Consider the following 26,325-nt stretch of genomic DNA (forward strand, 5'->3'; position numbering starts at 1 on the left):
TGTGATGCTGAGGGCCATTATACGTAGGGTCATTATGCTGAGGGACGTCACGTCAAGCGGTGGGGGGCATTACGCTAAGGGACGTCACGTGGAGCTGGGGGGGCACTATGCTGAGGACTTCACGTCACTCTGAGGACGTCACGTGATGCTGAGGGCCATTAAGCGTAGGGATATTACGCTGAGGAACGTCATGTCGCGCTGGGGGGGGCATTACGCTAAGAGACGTCACCGTCAGGCTGAGGATGTCGTGTGACGCTGAGGGCCATTAAGCCTAGGGTCATTATGCTGAGGGACGTCACGTCGCGCTGAGGACGCCACGTGACGCTGAGGGCCATTAAGCGTAGGGATGTTATGCTGAGGGATATCATGTCACCGTGAGAGACGCCACGCTGGGGACACAGGCTCGCTGGGCCCGCCGTCTCTCCAGGATGCGTGAAATCGCCGCCAGGACCAGCCCACGCGCTGGAGTAGCAGGTACACGCCGAGGGAAATATTCCCAGAGCTAAGATTTGCGAGCGAAGCTGAGGCAAGCGCTCACAGTTCCAGCTGCGACTTCTTCGGGTTCCAGCTGGTGGCACTGGACACGGAATGGGCCGGGGCCTGCCCGCCTTCTGCGGGCCTAGCGATGTCCAGGCGGACTGGACGTTAATGTGCGTGCGACCTCAGGCGGGTTCCCAGCAGGGTGAAAGTGAGAACGGAGAGGAAAAGGAAATCATCTTTTTAGTATGGAAAAGTTCCTTATGAGGGACTTCTGAAGAGAATGTGTGTGGCCGCCTCGTAGGGGCCCACATCCTGGTTACCCTATTTCATGGGATCCTAATATTTATGAAATTGTAAAAAATAAAAGGACTTAGCCAGAAAGCCAATTTTTAGAAACATCACTGATTTTTAAAATGTAGTTTTAAATTTTATTTGAAAAGTAGGCAGAGAACAGAGACAGAATAAATCTTCCATTCCTTGGTTCACTCCACCAATGGCTGCAATGGCTGGGGGCGGAGCTCCATCAGGTCTCCAGGAGGATGGGGGCGGGGCAGGCACTTGGGCCGTCACATGCTGCTTTCCCAGGTGCATTAGCATTGAGCAGGAGGGGGAAGCAGAGCAGCCAGGGACCCCAACCCGTGCTCTGAGCCAGGACGCAGGTGTCACAAGCAGTGGCTTCACCCACTGCAGCCCGGCACCTGCCCCATATTCATTCATTCATTCATTCATCTATTTGACAGGCAGAGACAGAGGTAGAGACAGAAAGAAACAGATGTCAGATCTGCTGTTTCACTCCCCAAACACCCAAAATAGCCAAGACTAGTCCCCATGGACATAGGGAGTCCAGAACGCATTGCAAGTGGGTCACAGGGACCCAACTACTTGAGCCATTACCTGCTGCCTTCTGGGGTGCACCATAGCAGGAAGCTGGTGCTGGAGTGGAGCTAAGACTTGATCTTAAGTACTCCAGCATGGGATATGGACATCGTAACTGCTAGCCCAAGTTCTCCTCAGAAAGTCAGATGTATGGATACAATTTTCCATTCTGCCATAATAGAAATGTGTATGGCACATGTCAGCATGTTCACGCACGATTTCCTTGTCCATTAGCAGATTTGCAAGATCATGACCAAAGTTAGACTCTATCTAGTCCATACATAATCATTTATGTGTGTGGGCTGGGATGAGGAACAGAGTGAGGAACTTGTGTACATGCCGGTGGCCAAGGAGAGGGGCATGGCCTGCTTTTTATTCATCATGTGTACTTGGGGAGAAACAGCTGTGCAATATTTTCCAATCCTTCCCCCCTTGCTCTGCAGTCATTTTATGGTAACATATTCATTTAGCATTTAGATGGGTGGGTCTCACAACTCGAGCATAATTTTAATTTGGTTGAAGAAGACTATGAGGGATCATGTAACCTTCATGTGAGTGTTTAACTCACAAAGATTGTCTCATTTATTTATTTTATTTATTTGAAAGTCAGAGCTACAGAGAGAGAGGGAGAGACAGATCTTTCATTCACTGGTTCATTCCCCAAATAGCTACAATGGCCAGGGCTGAGACAGGCTCAATCCAGGAGCCAAGAGCTTCTTCAGGTCTCTCACATGGGTGCAGGGGCCCAAGCACTTGGGCCATCCTCTGCCGCTTTCCCAGGCCATCAGCAGGGAGTGGGTTGGAAGTGGAGCAGCCTAAAAAGTGAGCCTTGAGCCACTTTCTGGAAGTGTGTTAAGCCTGCTTTATCAAGCTCCTCTTCCATTCCTTCAGATGGTCTACCTCCTCTTCGTTGAAAGCAGTTGGATTCTGCACTGATGTTTTAGTGTGCTTTCCCAAACAGGATACTCTGATCCCTCTGAGTAATGAGGAGAGAGAAGAAGAATTATGTTTCAGCCTTGCCTACTCTGCTCCTATTGATTTGTGCTGGTATCATATTGACTTTTATCACAATAGCACTGAATTGCTGATTCATATTCAGCTTGTGGGTGACCCTGAGGTCTTTCTGTTTGTTCACACTTGGTTTTTCTCATTGCATATTTGTGGTACCTGAAAACTTTTCCAGGATATATTACTCTGAACTTGCCTTGCTAAATATATAACATAAATAACTTGCCTTGCTTAATAATAATTCGGTATTGATGTCTTATGGCAAAACATAGGCATGTTGTATAAGCACTATTATCTCTTTGGGTCTTTAGCATACTGATCTAAACACATAGCTGATTTTGCATAGCTGTTTTTCAAAGCCACATAATGTCTGATTACATGTATATGTAAACTATCACCATTCACAGCATATTACAAACATCAGAATGATTGTATAGTAGATGCTGAATAAATATTTATTGATAGTTAATGACCACAGAGCATTGTACACAGAAATCATTCCAAGAGCTTGCAGGAAACACTGATTTTTTTTTTTAAAGCATGCTTTGGTCTGTCTTTTATTCGTGTTTACATTTAAACAATAAGGATGAAAAACTACAAGCCAGAGGGCTTCTGTTCTCAGTGAATAACTGAGATGGTGTTTTGGTAGCATGCTCACAAGGTTTGTGGAAATTAACTTCACACCAGGAACTCCGTATTGAAATAGATTGTTGAAGAATAATTCTTCTCTTTGAGGAGGGTGAGGGATTAATCTGCAGAAATGTGCATGCTGGAGCAGTGCATGTGTTGAAATTTGTCAGGGGGAAGATAAATGGGCCCTCCTTGAAAAGTAAATTGTACCATGGCTAATCCCTTGGGAAAGCCAGAGAATTGTTATGGTAGCAAAAGCAACCCCGAGAAAGGGGGCACCATCACTGTTTGCTTAGGAAGGAGAACATGGTGAGAAGGCATGATCACAAAATGACATGGAAATGCACATGATTTTGAAAACACGTTTATTCAAATATATGTATATGTAGGAGATAATTCTCTTTAGATTTGGATTTTTATCTTTGGTAATCATTCATGTGATTTAAATTGAAAGACACACTTTGGGCTGATACAAAAAAAAAAAAATTTACTTACAGTGCATCCTAACACTGCCCAGTCACAGGAGATGTCCGGGGAGGTCCCTGAGCCTGGTCTATAACTCTGTGTGTTATAGACACACCTGCTGTGTGCCAGGGGTCATCCCTTCAGTGAATGACTCAAGGAAGGGTAGGCTGCAAAGCCACTGAGGAGGCTCCAAGCAGAGTCTGTTTTCTAACACATTAGGAAGATACTGGTGTTTTCATTTATCAGTGTAACGGTTGTAGTGTGTACCATCTACATAGCAGCCTTCATTCTAACAGAAAATTATCTAGTAACTTTACTGAAGCAATGTAGATTTTCTCAGAAGCAAAAGGTGAGAAATATTTAAGGAAATGTCACAGGCTGGGTGTCATGGTGCAGTGGGTTCAGCTGCTACTTGGGATGAAGGGATCTTGGATCTCTGTGCTGACTGAAGTTCTGGTTCCCGCACTTCCAAACCAACCCAGCCTCCTGCAAAGGCATCCTAGGAGGCAGCAGGTGATGGCTGAAGTGCCTGGGGCTCTGCCACTCACTGGATAATCCAGACTGAGTTTTGGGCTCCTAGCTTCGACCTGGCCCAGCCCCAGCTGTTACGGTATTTGAAAAGTAAGCCAGTAGATAGAAAAACAATTCTCCCTCTCTCTGAGCCTTTCAAGCAGGTGCAAATACATAAATAAACATTTTTTAAATAAAGGAAATATGAAATATCCACAAAACTTTTAATATACTTAGAGTTGCCGGATTCAGCAAAGCAATTAAAAACCAAAAAAGGCAAAGAACCTAAGATGTCCAGCTGAATATCAGGTAAATAACAAATAATTTGGGAAGTATATGGAAGTCTGTCCCAAGAAATATTTGGGATGGCCTCATCCAAGAACATGATTCATTGTTTATCTGACATCCAAATCTAATTAACAGGCCTATGTTTTGACTGGCAACCCTAAATAGAATTACACTTACCAGAAAATATATTGGTGCTCTGAAAGTGTTAATTAAATGAAAGAGGGGTGGAAAGTGTGCTTAGGAGTCTAGTGCATGGAGATCATTTGAGCTTTCATGACTGGAAGAGCATCTGAAATCCCAATGATAAGGCAAGAAATGTTAATGGGAGATCTCTCTCTCTCTCTGTATATGTCTCTGTCTCTGTCATTTTGCCTTTTAACTAGACGGAAATAAATAAACATTAAGCAAAGAAATGCTAACTGTAGAGCTATAGAACCATGTGATACGAATGTGGCAGATAACAAAATGCTTTTGCAATTTTAAGAGGGTATAAGGTGCCTTTGCATTTAAAAGAGGAACATTTCCCCACTAGGAAAAGCTAGTTCCATCATCATCAGGCAGCATCCATCCAGTGCTTGTCTATATGGAACACTGAGCAAGGTGTGTTACAAAGGGAGAAATGAGGTATGGCGGAGAGCTGAGAAAAGCCTGTGATCTAGACATCTACACTGCAGTGGAGCCAAAGGAGATAGCTGAAGAACCACTGATTAAAGATCCATAAGCTCCTCATTTGCCCTAAATGCAGAAGAGGAAAGTTAGTCTGATATGGGAGAGGGTTTTGTGAGTCATTTTAAAATGCAGCTTTATTTCCTCCAAATTGGCATGTACAGCCCTGTAGTAGGGTCAGAAATGCGTGCCACCGATCAGGGTTGCTCAAGCTCAGCACTGTGGACATTTGGAAGCAGGTAGTTCTTTATGATGAGGGGCTGTGCATTATAGGATATTTAGCAGTATGCCTAGCTTCTCACCAAATGGCAGTTGCATGCTGTCTCCCAGTGGCGTCAATCACAGCCATTTCTAGACATTGCTGAATGTCCTGTGGGGGGCAACATTGTGGTGAGAGCTGCGAGTTTCAGCACCTGCAGGAGAGATCCCTAGTACTGTGTGTGTGTGTATGTGTGTGTGTAGGGGGACATCTTCTTAGACTCACAGATGTGTCCATGAAAGTTAATTTTAAACAATATTGTAAGTCTAAAAAGCCTTCATATCTAAATACCACCCAGTACAAAAAATACTGATATTTGGCCCCACCTGAGAGATTCTGGTTTAATTGGTCTGGAGTAAGGCCTGTCCAATTGGACATTTTAAAAATGTCCCAAGTGCAGACATTGTATGCAACAGGTTAAGCTGCTACTTGGGACACTGGCACCCTCATATCAGAGTACCTGGGATCAAGCCTTGCCTCCACTGTTGATCCAGCTTTCTGCTAATGCAGTCTGGGAGACAGCAGGTGATGGCCCAAGTACCTGGGCCCTGCTACCCATATGGGTAACCCAGATTGAGTTCCTGGCTCCTGGTTATGGCCTGTGCAACACAGACTTTAGCATACATTTGGGGAGTTAACAAGTGTATGGATGCAAGATATCACTCTGTCTCTTTTTCTCTCTTTCTTCCCTCCTCTTTTTGTGTGTTTCTCTGCCTTTCAAATAAGTAAAACTAACCAAGTCAATTTTTAAAATACCCACAGTGATTCTCTCCTTAGAACTGTGGTCCTCAAACCTTAGCAATAGAATCACTTGGAAGGCCTTTGAACACAGATTGATCAAAAATTAGCTCAAAGGGCTGGAACCACTTGGGCCTGGTCGTCCTCATCTGTAGCTCATCATTGTGGTAAGTCCTGGTTGGCCATATTCTCTTCCTTGGAGGAATGAAAGCAAAGAGGACAGAGAGAGAGAGAGACCAGGAGTATTCCTCTAAACCAGTGGTTTTCAAAATGTAGTCTGGGGACCAGCAATATCAGTAGCATCTGTACTCTTGGGAGAAATGCAAATTCTCAGACCCTGCCCCAGACCTACTCAGATGGATTGAATCAGGAACACTGGGGCCCCACAGCCTCTGTGTCTAAGCCTTCCAGGTGCACGTTCCCTGCTGCAGGCTGAGTCCCTGCACCTGCTCCCTGCATTGTAGTAGTGTCCCCTATGCTGGTACCTGGAGGTGAGTCTGGCTGGATTCTAGGCTGCGATACAGGAATCTAGCTGTGCTCCCAAGTCCAAGTGTTATTCTGTAGAACTGGCCAGTAATGAAGCTGACAATATGATAAGGAGTCTCCATCTGCCAGATTCCCTTATCTGTCTCTTAATTGATTCTGACCTTGGATGGGAAAGGGAGGGATAATTGGACTTGTGTCTTCTCCAATTGGAGCAGGAAAGGTAAGAATAGAAGGCACACATATAGCCCCTTCTCTGATATTCCCACATAACTGTTGACAAAACACATACTTAATAATGTAAAAATAAAATACTGGAAAGCAAAAATCATGGACCTTCTGATCTGATTTCATCATCATTTAAAAAATCATCTATTATTTTTCACTTTATGTTTCTGTGTGGGAGAAAACTGTTGAAATCTTTACTTAATGTGTGCTAAACTGATCTTCTGTATATAAAGAGAATCGAAAATGAATCTTGATGTGAATGGAAGGGGAGAGGGAGTGGGAAAGGGGAGGGTTGCGGGTGGGAGGGACGTTATGGGGGGGAAGCCATTGTAATCCATAAGCCGTACTTTGGAAATTTATATTCATTAAATAAAAGTTAAAAAAAAATCATGGACCTTGTGCATGGTGGCAACTTAAGTCTGTAGCTGTTCAGAAGATAGAAAACCAAGCAGTCCTTTGATAATTTTCTAGAATGACCCACTAGTGTCAAGGCTAAGTTTGCTGTGCTGCTTCTTGACTCTCCCCTCCACAGAGCCCCATCTTAGCTTAGACCTTACTCTCTTAGCTATGATAGTTGGGATTGTGGCTCATACTTTGTCCCTAACTTGCTATTTCAGTAATACATCTCTCATTTTTGTTTCCCCACATTGGCTCGCCTGGAGTTATTACAATTCCTATTAATCAGGTTAAAAGTTGATCTAGAAAAGGGTCATGAGAGCCCACTGATATTTGTTCACACAACACTGCAGTAGTCTTTAAGGGAATTGCCTGCTAAAATACTATACATATTGCTGTGACACATAAATATTCATGTATTCATTGATGATGGATTGCATGAATAGAATAATGGACAAAGGTGGTTAGGAGAGCTAGTCTATTAGAAAAATTTAACATACAACCCTTCTGTCCTACAAGTAGGACTTGAAAATTGCTGTGCCAAGGGTATTTCTCATTCTCCACCTTGTCATTCTATGCAAATTCAAGAACACCCAAGGGGGATGGTAACCCTGCCTCTATACAAGGGGCACTAATTGAGCTAAAGTCCTCTTCCTCCATGGAAGATCCCTAAAAGCGAATCATAAGACACAGTAAGAGAGTTTGAAAAAATGCTAGAGTACATGGCACAAAGCATTTTGTGATTGGATCTCAACTCCAAGGAGATGAATGCTTGAAGTTGTGCCTGAATGATGTGTACAATTATTTCTAAATACAATGATTGTTTCCAGTAATTTTTGTTCAGATTAGTATTCCATATTTTGCTTATATTAAATCCTACTTAAGTCTTTCTAAGAGTGCCTCTGGACTCCATATCATAAGAACTTCTTGGTATCATAAGAAAATTCAAGGAGTGACTTAGTCAAATTCTGCTTCAGGGAGGATCCTCTCACCATGTTACAAGAAAAATACCTGTTCAGCCTGCTCTCCAACTTCCACAGGAAGTGAATCCTGTATCTACACTTGCTAGTTGGATGCAGTAGTCACCCTTTATTGTCAGGTCTCTTCCTTGTAGTTGGCCTGAAATGTTTCAACCCCTGTGGTGCTTAGCTACTTAGCTGCTAAACTCCTCCCTGCACATAAACCTGCCCTTTCTGTGCCTTCCTGGAAAATCCACCTGTTGTTTGTTTCCTGGAGTATGTAATCTACCATTTCATCAGGTTCCTTGGAGAAACAGAACCAAGAGGATACATAAACACACTCTCTGCCCCCACCCCCAGTCTGTCACACACACAGTAGGTCTTCAAAAAGTACATGGAAGGTAGGCATTGTGGTGCAACAGGTTAAGCTGCTTCTTGGGATTCCCAAATCCCACATCACAGTGCTGGTTCAAGTTCTAGTTACTCTGCTTTTGATCCGGCTCCCTGCTAAGGAACTTGTTAGGTGACAGATAATAACCCAAATACTTTGGTTACTGCTACCTACATGGGAGACCTGGAATGAGTTCCTGGCTTCAGCCTGGTCTAGCCCGTTGTTGCAGGCATTTGGGGAATAAACCAGCAGAAGGAAGATTCTTTCTCTTTCTCCTCTCCTCTCTTTCTGTAGCTCTGCTTTTCAAGTAGATGAAAAAATAAAACAAATACACACAAAAAAGTACCTGGAAAATGTGTGATGTGTATATGAAAAAAATGATGCGTGGATTTGAATTTGCATCAAAATAAAGTCATTTCCCACAAACTTTTAAAAGTATTCTTGAATATGTGGAGAGAGAGATTTGCTTTAAAGAGTTGGCTCACATGATGAGGCTGGGAATTCCCAAGAGCTGCAGTTTGGCAAACGGGAGACCCAGGAAAGCCCATGATATGGTTCCAAGTCCAATTTCAAAGTTATGGGAAGCAGGAGAGACAATGAGGTGAGGTACTGTCCAAGTGAGTCTGAAAGCAGAAGATAAATGCCCCAACTGGAAGACAGGCATAGAGAAATTATTATTTTTTATTCCTTCTTTTATTCTATTAGCTCTTTAACAAATTTGATGAGGCTCATCCACTTGGGGAAGGTAGTCTGCTCTGCTTAGTCTGCCACTTCAGATGTTAATCTCAACCTTAAACACCCTCAGAGACATAGCCAAAATCATGTTTAACTAAATACCTGGGCACTCTGTAGCCCAGTCAAGTTGGTCCATTAAATTTGCCATCATAATTATGCCAACCCTTGAATGTTTCAAATATCTCATAACTCTGTTAGTATGCAGACACAAACACTGGCCATAGCATGTAAGGACAACTGGACCCAGCTTAGAGGCAGGAAAGATTGATTCCCAGCCACGAAGAGGCAGATCTCTGTGACTACAAGCCAGCAGCAGAGAGAGATGAAGTTGTGAACATGGAAAGAGAAACAGTCCTTGCTCCTTGTCCCTGCTTACCATGGAAGTTGTCCATTAGTCTCCTTTTTTTTTTTTTAAGACTTATTTATTAATTTGAAAGTCAGAGTTACACAGAGAGAGGAGAGGCAGAGAGAAAGAGAGGTCTTCCATCTGCTGGTTTACTCCCTAACTGGCTGCAACAGCCGGAGCTGTGCCAATCTGAAGCCAGGAGCCAGGAGCTTCTTCCAGGTCTCCCACGCGGGTACAGGGGCCCAAGCACTTGGGCCATCTTCCACTGCTTTCCTAGGCCATAGCAGAGAGCTGGATTGGAAGTAGAGCAGCCGGGTCTCGTACCCGCACCCATATGGGATGCCGGTGCTTCAGGCCAGGGTGTTAACCCGCTGCGCCACAGCGCCGGCCCCCATTAGTCTCCTTGCAAAGCTCTGTATACCTGGGTATTCTCCTTTATCTCCAGATGGCCTGTTATGTTTCATATCTGGGCTTAGGATCTGATCTGGGTGTTAGTGATAACAGTAATCATATAGTACCTCCTCTTTATTAACCACTTGCTTGATACCAGCCATTTTGCCTAACTATCTCATTGCCTCTGTCATCCTGCTTGGTTGATATTTATTACCCCACTCTCATAGGTAAGAAAAGTGACTCAGGTAAGTAACTTACCTTGGACAGTAATGAATCTAGAATTCATATCCAGTCCCATATTCAAAGACTGTTCTATTTGTATTGCTAGTACAGTAGGAACAAACCGGTTAGGCAGTCTAGGCTTGACAGACCTGGCAAAAGACTTGGGATTATATGGACTGTGACAATAGGTTACTTGAGATTCTAGGCAGCTGCTCCAAACTATAATCTAGGATCTTAAGTGGAGAGTCAGTTTCCAGAACTAAGAATATCTAATTGATCTTGGCATCCTCTACAACATCTGATAAAGTGTTTTATAATGGACAACCCAAAGAGATTATTTGGTTGGTTGATAGATTGGGGGAGTGAGGCAGGCCTGACGTAATGACACTAGCTCTTCTGATTCTATTAGTAGATCAGATTAAATAAGACATCCTAACATTTCATCTTTTTAGAGAAATAGTATGCTAATCAGGGTACTCACATTCTAGTTCTGGCAACTTTAGGCCACCTACTTAAGCCTCTAAACCCTGTCCTCCTCCTTTTTAAAGAAAAGATGGCATTGAATGTGTCCTTTTTACCAACACTCTCTAGACAACGTAGTGAAGTTTGACAATCAATGTAAGAGCTTCTAAGTCACCTGGAGACCATGGGATAGAAGAGTGAGCTGGTGTCTCAAGCCTCCCCTCCTGACAGAGGCTTATCCATGTATAGCACTGGGTGAGACTGGTACCAGGCCATCATGATGTTGGCAGCTAAAGATTCAGGGAGGAAGTCATTAGGCCTGAGCTAGAGGCAAAAGTGTCTGTATATCGACTAGAGTGAGTGCTCCATTGGGCTGAGCAAGGAGATCATTGTTTCTGCTTTAAAGAATAAAGTTGCTGCAACCCCAGATTTCTGCCTTTGTGATTCCATGAGGCCTTATTCCTGAAGCAGCGCTGGGATGGGCCTTGAGAGCCCTGCAAGTCCATCCTAGTCTGTTTCTCTGTAGTGGGCAGTGTGTACACTAAACAGGAGCCTAGGCTAACACACCTACATTTGCATCCTGCCTCCACTGCTTACTCCTGGTGAAATACAGGTCTTGGTTTTTTCATTAAAAGAATGAGGATAGGGGGCCAACGCTGTGGCTTAGAAGGTAAAGCTACTGCCTGTGGTGCTGGCATCAGTTCAAGTCCCAGCTGCTCCACTTCTGATCCAGCTCCCTGTTAATGTGCCTGGGAAAGCAGTGGAAGACAGCCCAAGTGCTTGGGCCCCTGCACCCATGTGATAGACCCAGCCCTAACCATTGTGGCCATTTGGGGAGTGAACTAGCAGGTGTAAGGTTCTCTCTCTCTCTCTCTTTCTGTCTCTCCCTCTCTCTCTCTCTTCATAACTCTGCCTGTCAAATAAATAAATCATGAAAAAGAAGAATGAAGGTGATAATAATGGTGATAATAGTTTAAACCACCTGGATTTGTTGTAAGGATAAAATGAAGGAATAAAGAACATGTCCCTAGCACAGTGCTTGGCACAAAGTGAGCTCGTGATAGAGGGCAGTTGTTACTATTATGACCCGTGGCCTAGGCCCTACATGACTCCTCTGTTGCAGATGGTGGTTGCACCAAGCGAGGACCCAGGACATTGCTTCTTCCTTGCTTCTACAAGCTGTCTGGGAATTGACCTGATAGAAAACTGATGCTAAAGCATAAAAGAGGAGGCCTCCCATGAAATTAGTTTCAGATCTCAACATTGGAATTCTTTCTTCTTTCAACCATTCTCCATGCTGTCAATAAACTTTTATAGCACACTACTTCATGGTGACTACTATAGCAGGCAAAAGGGATCAAAGAGGAAGATGCTAACTATTCCATTAAAGAGCTTTTCTTTAATTTTTCCTGCATCTGGTATAAGCAGTTATTTGGTTGGTGAGTTACTTAAATGGAGCATTTGATTCAATTTGTCTCTCCCTGTCCCCAAATTATGGTGAAGAGTTAACCCCTAGTACCTCAGAAGGTAACTTTCTTTGGAAATAGGGTCTGTGAATTTACCTAGAGTCTTAGGGAGGGCCCTGATCTGATATTAATAGCATTCTGATAAAAAGGGGGGGGGGCAATTTGACAGACAGCATGCAAACAAGGAGAACACTGTGTGAAGAAAGAAGATTGGAGTGATGCATCTAATAAGCCAGAAATGACCAGCTAACCTCCAGAAGCTAGGAAGAGGCAAACAAGCATTCCCTAGAGGACTTAGATGGAGCAGGCCCTCCCAACACCTTGATTTCAGAATTCTGGTCTCTAGAACTTGGAGATGATAACTCTCTGTTTGAAGCCAGACAGTTTGTAGTACTTTGCTGTGATAGTCCTAGGAAAATAATATACTGGGCTAGGAGGTGGCTATGCAGTTATAAATGTGCATTGATATACACAGAGAAGTACCCATGAAGGAGACATGTATGGGATCCAGTGGATGATACAAAGTAACATGTAAGCTTAATTCTAGTGTGTCACGATGAATATGGATTAACTAGTTCATCTCTGGCTTGGCATCCCCCAATTTACTCTGGCCAGGAATCACTTGGCCACAATAAAAATCAGTTGTGATGTTTGGGCCATTTAAACACATTTAAAGCCCAAATGCATTTCCAATGGTCTTATGTATGTTTAAGACTTTCAAGTTGTCTGGCACTCTGTTTGTCATGCCCTGAAGCTGGCCCTAGTTTGGGTGGCATATCTGCATGTTTCTATTTGCTGGTACTTCTGTACCAGGAGATCACATGAAATCCCTGGACTTGTGGGTCTGTTTCGAGGTCAGTGTAGGAAGGCCAAGGATCACTTTCTCTCTGTTAGCTTTGGTGGTTTTGATTTTTGAGGTTTTACAGACAAGATGAGACCACATTTCATTTTTAAACAGATTTCTTATGTGTCTTAAGCTTTCACATTTCTATCAGATTCAGCATCTGTGTCCCCACAAACACAGTCAACCATACAATCTGATCTGGTACAAAACATCAGGGGCACAGCGACCCACGACTCTGGGTTTGTGAGCTTTCTAACAAAAACTATTACATGCACAGGCAGCTAAATGTTGTGATGAGTGTCCTCTGCCTTCAGGACTAACTGACCTTAAAAGCTGATTTGATTAATTACGACCTATGACAAGAATTTTATGCAGCAAGGCAAAATTTAAAAGCTGCTTTGGGTGGAAATATTGATGACAGCATTTTTAAAAATAGACATGACAGACTTTATTTTTTTAAACAACATTTTCTCATTTTCCTCCTATGCTTTTGTGCTCATTGTAGAGAAAAGTTACTGCGCAAAGTCAGGTTGTGCTTATTGACCCTTCTGTTACAATGAGCTGGAGAACAGCATTTAAAGTCAAGTGTCGCTGGGTGTTTCCAGGCCGCTTTGGCACCTCAAACAGGTAAGAGAAGTGGGTTATATTGATCTTACTCTACTCCAGCGTTGGACAATTATATGAAGTTTCAAGCATCTCTTTTAGAACTCCTAGGTCTTTGACAGTCAATTTCTACTCAGGGTTTTTATGGCAAATTCATCAGGCCAAGTAGTTCAGCATCCATGTGTTAACCCTCATGTGTTTCTTTTGTGTGCCCTTTTTTCATCTGCTGGTCCAGGTTTCATTGGCAGAGGGGAAATGTCTTGAGGTCAGTGAGCCTGTGTGTTAGATCTTTTCTGCCAGAGGGACTTCACCACAAGGCATGCCAAAGCCACATTTTTTGGTGGAAATAGAGCCAGAGACCCTCACTATGGATCTTTATCGAAAAGGAGAGAGGTCTTTCCCTTTTGTTCTCTTTGTCCAGCATAGATATTCAGCCTGGATCTCATTCTCAGGAGGTCTATAAAACACCTGCTTTCTCATTCCTCTTCTCTTCTCCTAAGGCATCGTGTGTATTTTTCACCATCTTGATCACTGAGAAGTGCTTGATTCTTTGTGGAGTCACACCCAGCCCCTCAGCTTGGTCACCTTGCTTCATTAGCTTTGAGCAGGGCACTACAGGTGGGAAATAGCAAACAGGGATTAGGGAAGAAGCTGAGTGGACATCCTGCCTAGTGTCCTGACTTGCTCAGGTGCAATTGCCCAAGGAAACAGACTCTCAGATGGAACAGAGCCCTCACATTCTGCATATGCCATTACCTCACTGGTGCCTCCCAGTGGGTTGCTTAATATCTTGGGGCTTTAGTTTCTTTATAAAATGGGAGTCATAATACACTTTGCTTTTATTTTTGGGTATATCAATACTTAGGGAAGGTAGAGTTCATTTTCGGCCACTCTAGCTGTCATGAGCCAACCTTCAGGAGGGTCAACATGTTAATGTAGGTTTATCACATTCTGCCTTGTTTATTCCATCAAGCTTCTGCCCAAGGTTGACATCACTCACCTTTCCCTGAGGCTTCCTAGGTTGCAAAAAGGTCTGCTTCTCCTGGTAGGAGGAGGGCTGTGCAGGACTGGACAAATACCAGCTTTTGTGGCAGCACATGCACTTGTCACATCTGCACTGCGTGAAATGACTTGGTAGTACATATTAAAGCTACTTAAATATTGATATTTCAGTATGGGTGTTTGGCACAGCAGTTAAGGTAACGCTCACATCTGAATGCCTGGGTTTGAGTCCTGGCTCCACTGTGATGCACAACCCTGCTGATGCACAACCCTGGGAGGCTACAGGTGATGCTTTAAGTACTTAGGTCCCTACCACTGGTATGGGAGACCCAAATGGAGTTCCAGGCTCTTGGCTTGGGCTGAACCCAGCCATTGATGACATTTGGGGAGTGAACCAGTGGATGAAAGCTCTTCTGCTATGGCTATCTCTTGGCCTTTCAAATAAATGAAATAAATACATAAAAATTATTTAAAATATTGGATTATGAAAATCCACCCCATGTAGGAAATCTTTTTCCTGAGGAGTGTGTGTATAGCATTTTCCTGAGCAGGTTCTCCCCAACATAAGAAAGAGCATGTTATGTGGCAACCATGAGATTGAACCACCTGAAATCATGATGCTCAGCATTTTTGACCCACAAAATGACAATTTCCTATGGTTCAGCTTAACGTATCTTAGGTTGCCACATTTTGCTGTGGCTCACAGAGTTACAAATGGCCCCAGGGCTCTGCAGACATTATAATGAGAATAAAATCCTGCTGGAAACATCTCCTAGCTATTACAAAAAAAAAGTGTCCCCTCTAATTTTGCAAATCTACCATATGTCTTTCTTCAGTTTTAAAACAAAGAACAGGATGTGTAACTGCCATGTGTCAGGCAGAAATCTGTTTATGCCTGGAACTGGTAAATATCAAGATGCCTCTGCACTGACTGGCGGAAGCTGTGAAAGTCAAATATGTGAACAAGAAAGAACTCTATGCCTGGGGGGTGCATACTCCAAAGAGTGTAAATTTGCATAATAAATAGTTCAATATTCAGGAGATTATAAAATAGCAATTATTGCTGCATTACTATATTAGGGCTTCTAGCGGAAAAAAAAAGAAAAAAGATGTTCAAAATACAATAGTTTGTCTTTTATAAAGAATTTCTAGAATATTTATTTTGAAACAAGATTTTATTTATTCTTCAAAAAGGCCTTAAAAATATGGCACATTTCTGAGAAGAAAAACTGAAATATTCTAGAAAAAATAATAGTGGTAAATAATCTGTGCTTAGAAAAAGATAATGAGCCACTAATGCTGTTTTTATCTATTAAAAAAATACCTGCTGGGCAAAGTGTTTTTTCCTATTTGAGGAGAGTGGGGAGAGCTGTGTGGAGGTGCAGAGTCGGGCCATGTCAGTAATGGGTGATGCACTCAGGCAGGGGGTAGAAACAGAAGTCATTGCATGTGAAAAAAAACACAACCTACTTGTGCTGATAGGGAGGTACACTCTTTCTAAAACACCATTTGTGGGTTTTAAAATGACTCAAGTGTTCCAGCTATTATATATCCAAGTGCTGGTTCTTCTTGCTCCAGCTATAAGCATTTAAACTTGGAACAGAAAACATAACTTTTTAAGTTTGAGTATTTTTGGAATAAATGGCATCATTTAAAGATTCTTTTATGGACATTCTTGATTTTTTCATAACACTGGACTTAGAGATTCTTACGTATGTATTCCATTAAGCCATGCCATTGGACTTGGAGATTTATTTGTATGTAGTGCAGTCAGCTATTTAACTAAGTGTGCATCTGCATCTGAAACCTGTTTTTAAACATCTTTGTCTCCTGCTATGCTGAGCATGTTGTGACCTGAAGAAAAGGTTCTATTTACACCTGTTTATCTGAGAGGATCCCTGTTCAAATGAAGCTCTTGCAGTTGGATGGCTCCATGTGTTAGGCTGCTGGCTTCCCCAGCAAGGGTGAGAATGGGGAGGAAGGAAAATGAGAAGATTAAGAAAGCTGGCATTCATTGAGGACCTTTTAGGTGCTGAGAACTGTGCTGAAAAGTGGGGTGCTCAATTACACTGTGTTGGGGTTACATTACAACAAAAAGTTGCAGGTATCATGTTAGCCCCAGGATTGAAAACTCCCAGGATCCTAAAGAGACACCTTATCTATTGATGTGTAGAAGAAGCCTACTGTAGTGAAGACCCCATGGTAATCAACCCCTTCCCATGGGGAGTTATAATTCCAAAGAAAATTTACTTTTGATAATAATGGTTTTCAAAATATCCGTTGTTGTGTTAAACTGTATCCTATTGGCCAGCACCACGGCTCACTAGGCTAATCCTCTGCCTGCGGCGCTGGCACCCGGGTTCTAGTCCCAGTTGGGGCGCCAGATTCTGTCCCGGTTGCTCCTCTTCCAGTGCAGCTCTCTGCTGTGGCACAGGAAGGCAGTGAGGATGGCCCAAGTCCTTGGGCCCTGCACCCGAATGGGAGACCAGGAGGAAGCACCTGGCTTTGGATTGGCGCAGCACACCGGCTGTGGCAGCCATTTCGGGGGTGAACCAATGGAAAAAGGAAGACCTTTCTTTCTGTCTCTCTCTCTCTCTCACTGTCTAACTCTGCCTGTCCAAAAAAAAAAAAAAAAAAAAAACCAAACCAAAACTGTATAAACTGTATCCTATTAATACTTTTGATAAAAGTCTATCCAGAAGAATGCTTTTTAAATCTTTTTTTTTTTTTTTTGAGATTGATTTATTTATTTGAAAGGCATAGTTACAGAGAGGCAGAGAGAGAGATATCTCCCATCTGCTGGTTCACTCCCCAAATGACTACAATGGCTGATGCTACACCAATCTGAAGCCAGGAGCCAGGAACTTCTTCTAGGTCTCCCACAGGACTTGGGCCATTCTTCACTGCTTTCCCAGGCGCATTATCAGAGAGCTGGATTGGAAGTGGAGCATCCAGGACTTGAACCAGCACCCATATGGGATGCCGGCGCTGCAGGTCAGGGCTTTAACCCCCTGCACCACAGTGCTGGCCCCTCAATATTGCATTCTTTACAATTATTTCACTTATGGTTCATTTATGATGTCATCTTGGAATGTATGAAGGAGTGCTCAGTTGTTCAAGTTTATGGACATTTTATTCCCCTTTGTATGTGTTGCCTCAAAATGACACCCCTTGAAGGCAAAGACTTAAAGAAGCTGAAACTTCAGTTCATCTTTTTTTACTCTAAAAAACTTCAATTTTGGTACACTGCAAGGTAGAATAAAGATAAGCCTGTTTTTTTTTTATTATTTGACCCATTTTTTTTTTTTTGACAGGGAGAATGGACAATGAGAGAGAGACAGAGACAGAGAGAAAGGTCTTCCTTTTCTGTTGGTTCACCCCTCAATGGCAGCTGCGGCTGGCGTATAGCGGCTGGCGTACTGCGCTGATCTGAAGCCAGGAGCCAGGTGCTTCCTCCTGGTCTCCCATGAGGGTGCAGGGCCCAAGGACTTGGGCCATTCTCCACTGCCCTCCTGGGCCACAGCAGAGAGCCGGACTAGAAGAGGAGCAACTGGGACAGAATCCGGTGCCCTGACCGGGACTAGAACCTGGTGTGCCGGCCCTGCAGGTGGAGGATTAGCATATTGAGCCGTGACGCTGGCCATTTTTTTTACCCATTTTCATCACCATTGTTTGTCTTCAATCTGCATTTGCTTATTAATGTCACATAATCACTGAATCTCAAACATACTATCCACCTTGATGCATTTTCTGAGTAATAACTATTTTTGAAAATCTGACTCAAATGCTCTCCACTTTATGGCCTGAAAACCATTTTTCCTTTTTTTAATTAAAATTTTAAAGGTATATATATATATATATATATACACACACACACACACACACATATATATAAATCAGAGGAGCAAGGAGAGATCTTTGATCTACTGGTTCACTCCTCAAATGATCACAGTAGTCAAGCCTGGACCAGGCCAAAGGCAGGAACCAGGAATTCTATCCAGGTTTCCCACATGAAGAACAGGGACTAAAGGACTTGAGACATCATCTGCTACTTCCCAGGCACATTAATAGGAAGTCAGATCAGAAGCAGAAAAGCTGGGATTCTTTTTTTAAAATATTTTTCAAAAATTTTTAATTAATTTATTTGAGAGGCAGAGTCATAGAGAGAGGCAGAGAGAAAAGGTCTTCCATCCCCCTTCCTACTCTCCAAATGGCTGGCTGCAGTGGCCAGAGCTGAGCTGAGCTGAAGCTAGGAACCAGGAGCTTATTCCAAGTCTCCAGTGTGGGTACAGGGCCCCAAGCACTTAAACTGTCTTCCACTGCTTCCCCTGGCCATAAGCAGAGAGCTGGATTGGAAGAGAAGCATCTGGGACACGAACCGGCGCCCATATGGGATGCCAGCACCACAGGTGGAGGCCTAGCCTATTGTATCACAGCACCGGCCCCTCTTTTTAAATTTTTTTTTAAAAGTGAGCTGATCATTTCTTCCATTGTCCCCTGTGAGAAGTCCCTACAGTGGTTACAGTTCCTTTTTTCCTTTCAAGTGCTTATAAGGATCTTAGCCACTGGCAGTAGAATCATCTTCATCTAATTACATTTTTTTAAAAAAATTTTTGGACAGGCAGAGTTAGACAGTGAGAGAGAGAGAGAGAGAGAAAGGTCTTCCTTTTTCCATTGGTCCACCCTCAAAATGGCTGCTACGGCTGGTGCATTGCAGCTGGCACGCTGCACTGATTTGAAGCCAGGAGCCAGGTGCTTCCTCCTGGTCTCCCATGCGGGTGCAGGGCCCAAGGACCTGGGCCATTCTCCACTGCCCTCCTGGGCCACAGCAGAGAGCTGGACTAGAAGAGGAGCAACCGGGACAGAATCCGGTGCCCCAACCGGGACTAGAACCCGGGGTGCCAGCGCCACAGGCGGAGGATTAGCCAAGTGAGCCATAGCACCAGCCCTAATCACATTTAATCCATGGCAGAAGATCACTAATACTTGATCTGTATATTCCTTTAAAGTATTCACACATCCGTATCTTTGTTCTGTGTCCTATTTGCCAGTGTTTCCCATTGATGGTCCTTAAGATTCCTGTGATTACTAAATTGATAAATTTTTTAAAACTGTACTTTATACATTGTGTGTCTGTGAGTGCAAACTATTGAAATCTTTACTTAGTATAGAGTTGATCTTCTGTATATAAAGATAATTAAAAATGAATCTTAATGAAGAATGGGATGGGAGAGGGAGTAAGAGGTAGGATGGGAGCAGGGATGGGAGGGCAGGTATGGGGGGAAGAACCACTATATTCCAAAAGCTGTACCTATAAAATTTATGTTTATTAAATAAAAGCTTCCTAAGGAAAAAAAGAAAAACCATATATTCCATATGTGTTTTTGTAAGATCTGGTCAGATCTTATCAGAATTACAATTCAGCTTCATTGCCAAAAGGGAGGTCTAGGATGGCATCATAAAAATCTCTCAAGTTCCTTGAATCATCTGATAATGAAGCATCAGATTATTATCCTATTAAATAAACTTCATTAATTAAATAAGTTTAGTACATCTCTTGTCTTATTCAGATTCTCCTGGGTGATGAATCTGATGGTGATTTGTTAGCATAACATCAGAAGATGTACAATACAAAAAGGCAATCATATATCAAAGACAAGTTCTTTTTAAATTTTATTTGAGAGGCCCAGAGAGAAACATACTGAGAGACAAAGAGAACTTGCATTCATAGGTTCACTCCCTGAATGCCTACTATGGCTGAGGCTGGGCTAGGCCAAAGCCAGGACCCAGGAGCCAGGAAATCCAGGTCTCTCACATAGGTGGCAGGAATTCAACTACTTAAACCAACAACTGCTGCTTCTCAGGATCTGCATTAACAGGAAGCTGGAATCAGGAGTTGGAGCTGGGAATGGGAACAGAACTCAGGTTCTCTGATGTGGGACACAGGCATTTTAACTGCCAGACTAAACACCCACCCGGAGGACAAGTGCCCAGTTAGTTCTGCTAACAAGATTCTTCCCTTGTGTGTGTTGGCAAGATGGTAACTGAAGCAGAGTTAAAGGTAGTGCTGATGCTCCACTGGGATGCCCTAGTAGCCTTCAGTGAACATTGAAATCATGCTGCACCAGTGCACAAATGTCTTCTGGCCCAGGACCAAGTATTCTCACCTCACTTCTTGGCCTGAGCTCATTGGCTTCCTGGTGGAGTCCCAGACCCACACAACCACTGGGAATTAACAAGGTAACCAATCCCTGGCAGGGCAGCAGGTGTTGCAGATCCTGCTCTATCACCTTGACCAGAATCTGCTCTGATGGGTCACTTCCTGGACCATCCAGCTGCTCAATGTCTTACACACTGTTCCTGGTACACAGCATCATTTTAGACTCTTGAACTGAATTGTTGGTCCTTAGCCTTTTCCTTTCACCATTGGACCCACTTTTTCACAGTTTGAGCATAGGCATAAACCCAGGGTTGATGTCGTCTATTTGATTTATGCACATTGCCATGCATTTGTTCCCTGTTCCTTGGTTCTGTGTTTTATGATGGTGGTGTCACTGCTCTCCTACACCATAATTTCCTGGCGCACTTCACTGCTCCTTCATCGCACAAGAAACTGTAAGGGTCAGTGATCTTCGGCGCCACCACTTCCATTTCCTCATTACAAAAATTGACCTTCTTTCTGTTGTTTGAAAGGGCTCAGGCCACTGTCATTCAGATTTCAGGACTGCTGAACAGTAATAACAGTATAGGAGGAACTGGCAACCGTGCAGCAGCTGCGCATTGTGCTGCCTTCCTGGCATCCATGTTGGATTTCTCCGTGCAGTCAGCAGGTGCTTTTTCCAGCCTTCCGCCAGCATTATATTTTACAGTAATTCCCTACTTGTCATTAAATCATTTAGCTGTATTAAAGCATTGTATTCTACGCTGTGAGTATTTGCCAAGCTTCTTGTGCTTTCTAGGCAATTTTGCGTTCATAACTCACAGGATTCAACTCCATATACGTAACTAGCATCCCAGAGTCAGTAATTCTCATTAAACTATCCACTGCCTTCTCATTATCTGTGAATTTGTTGAGTACATGTGTGTCTTTCTGTGTGTAAGGGGAATGAATGCAAAACCAGTTCAGGCATGAGAAAAAAGAACTAACAAAAACAAAAACCAGACCTTGTGCCTTTTCCCATAAGGTGCTTCATCTACTAGTTGTTTTAGTTCATGTCTGCTGTACTCCCACCAAATTCCATCATCTGTGTTTCTGGTTGTTCTTTGAAGAAGAGTTTTGTAAATTGGAAGTAAAATGTTGGAATACAAAATTATCATCATAAACCTCAAAGTAGAATTTCTACATGTTAGGAAGAAGTGTCTGTCTTAATACCACAAGGGATTTTTTTTATCAGTGTTAGATATATCCATTCCATTCAATTAGAAGCAGACAACTGACTTTTTGTCTTTTAAGAGGAAGTCATAATTTATTCCATTGAGATGAATGAAAAATCATAAACATGTACTTTAATTCTTTGTAAAATATGTATTTCTTAGATTTTTAGAATCATGGAATCAAGAGCTATTATGATCTTTATTTCCATTGTTTCATAGAATATTTATTGTCTGCTGCATGCCATGGAGCGTGTAGGGGAAATGGAAAACAAACTTTCTGTCTTCAAAGAATTTATGAAAGATATTTGCATTTTGCAATTATCTGTTTGCTTAAAGTGTTAATTTCAGAATTTATTTTGAATGAAACACAATAGCTTTGGGACTTAATTAAATGGCAAGTAATTAAATCTCCATTATGGAATGTTATCCCTTAAAAAGTCAGTGTATCGTTTCCACCAGCTGAACAGTGTAGCTGTGATACAAAATAAAATACATTCAACTAAAATTTGATTTTTAAGAATGATTTATTATTTATTTGCAGAACAGAGTTAGAAGAGAAAGAGATTGATGGACACAGAGAGATCTTCCAACTGCTGTTTCACTCCCTGAATGACCCAAACAACTGGGGCTGATCCAGCTCCCTGCTAATGCACCTGGGAAATGAGTTGATAATGGCTCAAGTACTTGGGCCCCTGCCACCCATATGGGAGACCAATTAAAAATTTTTTTTAAAAATAGGTTTGAAAGAATTTTAACCTTCTATTATTTTCTGTGTCTTTCACTGGGAGCTTACAAAAGTGATTTTCCCATGATCAGCTCCAAATTGTATGTATAAATAACCGATTTCATTTGAGTTTTATCATGAAACAAAACTGAAACCTTTGATCCATGGTGTCATAAAAATGTTTGCGATTTTTAGAACATGAACTTTATGTTTCTAAACATGTTAAATGTATTATTTGCTTTTTTTTAAGTTTAAGAATGTTTAAAAGTTGTTAATGCAGTTTACTATAATAGTATCCAGACTAATGATTTGGTAATGTTTTTGCAAATATTACTTCAAGCCAAGAAACCTCTTTGACATATACATTTTAAACTGCTTGCCTTAAAGTGCATGAGAGCACAGCTTAGGCAATTCTGAGTACCATTAGCATCTCTTCTTTGTAATAGGGCTTTAGAATAACAAAAATACAATAATTTCTCTGAGTAAAAAAAGAATTAATTATGCAACCTGAGGAGAGAAATAAGTGGCACGCAGGTGTAACACAGACCCAGGAGGAGACAGGCACATGTACAAATGTACTGCAAGCCTATATGAGATTAAGAAAGAAAAGAGTTCCCATTTTATATTTCTTGGGGAGCAGTTCTTTTTGTTAAGTAAAGGAAATCTAGTGCATTTCTACATCTAGATTTTGTGCTTGGTTTCACTCTAGTGAGGATTTGGAACTAACTTATTCTGTGGTCAGAATCATGTAATTTTTACCAACTGATGTGTGTGGTTAGTGGAATTTCCTGACCATAACTTATTAATGGAAGGAAAATGAGGCAGTTAAACTTCTGCATTTTTGTCACAGACCTTGTCATAATGACCAGTAGTAGCAAACCGGGCTCCCGTGGGTTCTGACAGGGCCAATCAGAAGTCACATCCCTGTGGGCTGAAGGGAGTGGCAAGTTCTGTGATGTGACTCCCTGTGAGAGCAGAAGAGAAGCCTCATAAGGAAGAGAATCTCCCCAGTCCTAGGTAAAGGTGAAAAGGTTGGTCCCCTGAATCTGAACACTTTAAATGATTTTTATTTATTTATTTGGGAGACAGAGGGAGAGAAGGAGAGAGAGAATGAGATTCTTTATCTGCCGGTTCCTCCCTAAATATCCGCAATAACCTCCTTACAGAGCTGAAGCAGTTCAGGTCTTCCATGTAAGTGGCAGTTATTTGATCCATCACCAATGCCTACCAGGGTCCACATTAGCAGGAGGCTGGAGCTGGAGCTGAATATAGAAGCCAGGCACTCTGATACGGGACATAGGCACAGGTATCTTAACTTCTAGGGTAAATATCTTCCCCTAAAGTCACCTTAAAAATGAAAAGGAAGAGTGACACTCTTCCTCGCAATCATAGCAGAAGTCTAAAGTGACAGGAAGAAATGCCTTTGATTATATTATCAATTATCTTGACTTTTATCTAGACCTGGCAATATAATGTAAAGAAAAAAAAATACTGCTACTCTCTTCTTTTACCAAATGGAAAGCACCCAGAGCTACAGAGGAGGGACAGCTGTCTGACTGACTATGTCCCCCTGTTTTAGAATTAACAATTGTCCCCCCTCCCTTGTTTTATGGTTGCTAATATTTTCCTACCCAAAGGAGGCCAGTGCTGACAGAAGAGCAATTTGCTGTCAATTTGCTTTCTTACTAACATAACCATGCAAGCTCAAATACTGCATTATTCATTTTTGCTAGCTTTGACCAAAGTGCATTTGTTTCTGTAAAATAGTGATTCTTAATCCTTTGCCAACCTATAAATTACTTCGACAGAACAGAAGGGGTTATTCCCCTCTATCCTTAGCTACCACCATCAACATATTAACATAGTGCATCTAGGATGCAAGAAAATAATACTTCTCCTGGTGGTATACTCTTAAGTGAGGTGAACCTATTTCTTTCCTCAATCATTAAGGCAAAACTAATAGTACAATGACTATTATAAAAGGCTGCCAAGAGCCAAATTAGAGTCCAGATATTTCTACCAGAAACATTACTGTTGCAAAATAGCTTCCCATTTGTAGTATCATCATCTCAGCCACTGCCATTTTCATGACTTGTGTAGGAAAGCCATGCTACCTTTTTAAAAAGATATATTTGTTTATTTAAAAGGCAAAGCAACACAAAGTGACAGAGAGAGAGGTCTTCCATCCACTGATTTACTCCCAAAGACTCCCACAATAGCCTGGGTTGAGCCAGGCCAAAGTCAGGAGCTAGTAACTCCATCTGGGTCTCTCAGATGGATGGAAGGGGCCACAGCACCTGGGCTATTACTTGCACACTCACAGGGAGCTAGCTGGACCAGAAGCAGAGCAGCTGGGACTAAAAGCAGAACTCTGATATGGGATATCAACCTAACCTATTGCACAACTCCAGCACCAAGCAAAACTAGTTTTAATTTTTAAAAAATCCCCTGAAAACAAACAAGTGAAAGACATATGGATTGATCCAAACATGAAAATCATCGAGAATCTTGGAGAAAAAAAACCACCAACATTTCCATAGAGGAAATGGACAGTTGAAGAATGTTCATGAACAGTTTTTGGATGTGCCTGGATGATCCATCTGGATGCTGTCATCTCATTTAATACTACAGTATGCTTGGGACATTTCAGACAAGAAACCAAAGTTAGAGCTGTTAAGAATGCTGCCCAGGGAAGTGGTAAGGGAGTCCAGTTCTGTCTAACCATAACTACCATTGTCCTTCCCCTTTTGTCTAGTACCTCTGAGAAAGGGAGACTGGAAATGAACAGAAACCACAAGATTGCCATATAAAACATATTTAGAAAATGACAAAAAATGAAAATTTAAACAATCTCCCTTTTCCAATTTTTTGGAGAAAGGCAGGCAGTTGATCCCGATAAGAGAGTGTGAACAATCTATTTGATAGTTTGCATATTTGTGAATTTGCTTCCTTCAGCATGCAAGCAGATAGAAATATGGATTTCTAGGCTATTCAACGCTATCCTGGGGGACTAAATCCTTTTGTACCCTCTAAGGCTGCATGTTCAGCACAGGCAGGAGGTCCCCCATAGGAAGAGCTGTGAGGAGCAATGCAGTCAGAGAACCCTCCACCTGGGAGTAGGCAGCGCAGCATCAGCAGAGGCTCAGGCAGGTGGTTCAGCTACCCAGCAGCTAGCTCTCTGGCATGGCTTCACTGAGTAACTTGGGCAACATCAGCTGTCCTCACATCTCTTTTCTTTCAGCCTTGCTCTTCCTTACTCATTTGTTAGTCATGGGAATACTGTGCAAATTGATGAGATGTCTGTAAGGACTTTGAGTTTCCTAGAAGACATAAATAAACAGGAAAGCGGTGTGTTATGCCAGAACACTGCTTTGAGAAAGTGTGAGAACCAAAGAGAGATGTTATAGGGTTATAACAAGGCACTTGCTCCATACCCCTCTGCCCGTGGCGCTCTAGGACCAGGGTCGATCCTCATTTAAGGCAGATCAAGATTAATACCAGCACAGTGAAGCAACTGGTCAAAGAGGAAGTATGAAAAAGAAAACAACCAGAAAAATGATTGAAAAAATGAGAACTGAAAATGCTGAAAATTATGCCATTGAAAAGCTGGCAGAGATCCTGCAAGAGTCCTGGGTGATGACCCCAGGCTGCCAGCACAGGTTGGAGGTTGCAAATACCAATCTTCAGTGTATGTTAGAGAGTGAAAAAGACTTGCAAGAAGCTGAAGAATATAAAAAAGTATGTTTAGTTCTGGATTTGGTGAAGTGAGAAGCCTGA

General features: G+C 42.4%; 1 pseudogene; it reads left to right on the forward strand.

Moving 5' to 3' along the window:
• The first annotated feature begins 588 nt into the window (after positions 1-588).
• Positions 589-26,325, forward strand: LOC138845876 (tubulin-specific chaperone A-like; annotated as a pseudogene).

Source organism: Oryctolagus cuniculus, chromosome 16, assembly GCF_964237555.1.
Source record: "Oryctolagus cuniculus chromosome 16, mOryCun1.1, whole genome shotgun sequence".
In the NCBI taxonomy this organism is placed as follows: domain Eukaryota; kingdom Metazoa; phylum Chordata; class Mammalia; order Lagomorpha; family Leporidae; genus Oryctolagus; species Oryctolagus cuniculus.